Source organism: Chiloscyllium plagiosum, unplaced genomic scaffold (genome assembly GCF_004010195.1).
Source record: "Chiloscyllium plagiosum isolate BGI_BamShark_2017 unplaced genomic scaffold, ASM401019v2 scaf_54481, whole genome shotgun sequence".
NCBI classification, from domain to species: domain Eukaryota; kingdom Metazoa; phylum Chordata; class Chondrichthyes; order Orectolobiformes; family Hemiscylliidae; genus Chiloscyllium; species Chiloscyllium plagiosum.
This window is the reverse complement of record NW_025192929.1, coordinates 1-3807: the sequence shown is the minus strand read 5'-3', so window position 1 is coordinate 3807 and position 3807 is coordinate 1. Positions and strand designations below refer to the sequence as shown.

At 41.4% G+C, this 3807-nt stretch overlaps 1 long non-coding RNA gene across 1 annotated transcript; it reads right to left on the bottom strand.

Moving 5' to 3' along the window:
* Positions 1–871, bottom strand: LOC122545739. The gene is made up of 2 exons (XR_006310589.1): positions 794–871; positions 1–65 (listed from the first exon to the last, which is right to left on the bottom strand). It is a non-coding gene; the product is annotated as an uncharacterized LOC122545739 (long non-coding RNA).
* Between the last annotated feature and the right edge of the window lie 2936 nt (positions 872–3807).

Below are 3807 nucleotides of genomic sequence, written 5' to 3'. Positions count from 1 at the left end.
CACAGAGAAGGTGCCAGAATAAGTTTTAATCGATCTCAGTTCGAATACTAGTTTGTAGCTGGTACCTGTGACATAATTAAAAAAAACAGACCAACTGTTTTGGAGCTATATTATTTACATAAAATTCGTACAGCACAGAAACAAAGCATTTTCTTGTCTATGGCATAATGCTCCGATAAATTCTCTGTCCAGTTGGAAAAGTAAGTGTTGTGTTAAACAATTTAAATCCTGATTCAATGTACTGAATGAATGTCTGAAAACCTGGGTACAACGAGAAGACTAGTCCAACTTTCAGTCAGTGATCCCCCTCCCCCTCCATGCCTGTTCTCCCTTTTGACTGGGATCCCCACTGTTGATTCCAACAGGGCCCTCACCATTCTTTGCTCAAACATGGATATGACCCTTTTTACTCATCCTTCGCCATGACCACCCCACCCACCTTTCCCTGGAATCAACAGTGGTGGAATGGGATAGTCAAGTGGTTAAAATAACCTTCCTAATGTGAAGATCCTGCACAAGTCCTGACACCTTCTTTCCCCGCCCCCCCCCCCCAACCCCCACCGCGCTCCACTTCACCCTACTGTCAGTAATGTTGTGGGAGGGTGTTGTTGCCTGTCTCAATCTGACATAATTTCAGTGTCCAAGCCACAACTCTTACAAATGCAGAGAAACAATATGAATGGTCACAGAGTCAGTATGATACATACCACATCTAGAAGTTAGAGTTTTACTTTAATTTGGAAACTCTGTACACAATGATGATGTGAGGACCCAAGCTGCAGAGTCCACTTACCGTTTGTGTTGATGGAGAGGTCAGTGTAATTTGCCCAACAGCCTTTGAATAAGATACTCGTTGTCCCATTAAGTCCAGTAACAGTCACATTCTGAGAATTCAGGAGAACAGCAACCAACTCCCATGAGGTAACACCCACTGACACACAGTTGCCCTGGAACACAGAACAAGGCCATCACATACTGCACTGTGACACTGTGCCACAATACTGTGCAGCAGAATGCTACACAATGATATTCTCAAAATCTGGTTCGAACATAATCTTTCAGATTTATGTGGCTCACCAATTTAACAATTTGTCTTTAATCAGTCAATCAGAAAGATGTTGTGAAACTTGGAAGTGTTCAGAAAAGATTTACAAGGATGTTGCCAGGGTTGGAGGATTTGAGCTATAGGGAGTGGTTGAATAGGCTAGGGCTGTTTTCCCTGGAGCGTCTGAGGCTGAGGGGTGACCTTATAGAGGTTTATAAAATCATGAGGGATATGGATAGAATTAATAGACAAAATCTTTTCCCTGGGGTGGGGAAGTCCAGAACTAGAGGGCATAGGTTTAGGGTGCGAGGGGAAATATATAAAAGAGACCTAAGGGGCAACCTTTTCACTCAGAGGGTGGTATGTGTTTGGAATGAGCTGCCAGAGGATGCGGCTAGTACAATGACAACATTTAAAAGGCATCTGGATGGGAATATGAGTAGGAAGGTTTTGGAGGGATATGGGCTGGGTGCTGGCAGGTGGGACTAGATTGGGTTGAGCTATCTGGTAGACATGGGCGAGTTGGACCAAAAGGTCTGTTTTTGTGCTGTATATCTCTATGACTCTAATGCAAGTTAAACTCAAATGAAACCAAACTTACAACATCATCCACTGCCTTCACGCTGGGCTGTTGATTCAACAGTTGCCCGGTTTGTCCAGCAACTGGCTCTCTGACCACAACGAGACCAGTCACAGTAGCCATGTAGTTGGTTCTCGCTGTTCTGTTCAGCACTCGTTTTGAAGTCACCTACAGCAACAGAAGCAATAACAGCCTGCATTTATACTGAGTCTCTGACTGTAAATCCTCCCAAGGCATTTCACAGGAATGTTAAATAGAGTTGGACACCAAGTTAACATAATCAGACATTAGAACATGTCACCAAAAGCTTTGTTGAGTAAGTCTGTTTTAAGGGACACCTTAAAGAGAACAGAATTTTAAAAAAGGAATTCCAGACCCTATGGTCTGCATGTTGAAGGCAGACATCAGCTGTAGCTTAGTTAAAACCAGGTATCTCAAAACCATGAGACTGGAGGACATTACAGAGATAAGGAGTGATGATTTAAAAACAGGTTTGAGAATTTTAAAAATTGAAATGTTGCTGAACAAATGTAGTTCAGTAAGTGGAGTGGTGGGGGGTGGGAAGATGGGTGAATGGAACTTAATGTGCATTAGGATTTGCACAGCAGAGTTTTGTCTAATTTCACGTTTACAAATGGTATGATGAGGGAGCAAGCCAGGGGTGTGTTAGACTAGTCAAGTCTAGAGGTAACAAGGACAAGAATGAGGTTTTCAGAAGATGAGATAACACTGGGACATGTTTAGAGTTTTGCCAAGAACATTAATCGGTTAATCACAACTGGACTTATTGCAACCAAGTCAATATTGGAACTTATGCTGATGGGTGTGAATCTCTTGTCTCTATTGGAATTTACAGCCAGTGATCTTTTAGTGGTGAGTGTTTGTGATACAAGACAGTAGGTTATCTCCTATTCAAGAATACTGATTGTGAAAAGGCATCAAGTACATTCATTCATTGTTCAAAAAATACATCATTTTGCAAACTCCATTGTGGATGTGGAGACTGGCACAGAGGCCTGGACTTGCCATGATGATTCCAACCAGAATTTGTCATTTATATGAAATATAGCTGTACAGTTTAATGTTTGTGCAGCTATAGAGGAAAGAATGTCAGCCCTTTTCAATATTGGTGGGCATGGAGATAAGATGGGGTCAGGTGGAAATGGGCAGCTTCTGACATTTATTCTAAACTGAGTTAAAAATCACACAACACCAGGTTATAGTCCAACAGGTTTAATTGGAAGCACACTAGCTTTCGGAGCAACGCTCCTTCATCAGGTGATATTCTATCACCTGATGAAGGAGCGTCACTCCGAAAGCTAGTGTGCTTCCAATTAAACCTGTTGGACTATAACCTGGTGTTGTGATTTTTAACTTTGTACACCCCAGTCGAACACCGGCATCTCCAAATCATTGTAAACTGAGACAGACTTTCGGGGGTGCTGAGCCACTGGGCTAATGATGATACTTTCAATAAGTCGTAAAACTTGTGGAAATCAGAGCAATTAGGAAGAAGTTAAAAGAGAATACTTATCAGATAAAACATGACAATAACAACATTAGAACAAATGCCTGCCTGCCTTATTGACAGATTAGTGGCTTCTCTTTGTGATGATCCTTTCAAGTGTGTCTTCCATTATGCAAATTTTCTGAAATTCTTTGAACTCCGCATTTCTGTTCGTAAAGTCGTCTTTGCTTTACCTGTCACTCCCAAGTATCATCAGGAGGTTACCAAGTATGTAATTCATTACAAGCATAGTATGCTCATTCGAGACTATGTTGTCTAGACTATACTATTTCACAGTATACATGCCTATTGTTGAGTAAAGCCATTACATGGAAACAAGGCATTTGGCCTAACCAATCTGTCCAGATGTCATCTTCACATGAGCTACATCTAACTTCCATGACCCTTAATAGCTCCGTCTGCCATTAAATCCCATTTTTTGTGCCCTTCACTCATCCAAAGATATAAAGTTACATCTCACGCTTCTTCACTGAAACCATCTCCAGGAAGATATAACAAATACCTGAGGGTACTCTTGTGCAGTTGCTAAATAGACAGCCAAACTTGGATTCTTACAAAGATGCAGATTATTTATTTTACATCTTTCACATGGAATGAATTCCTGGGCATGGTTCTGCCTATTACAAAGGCTCATTTCATCAGTGATATTTGGAG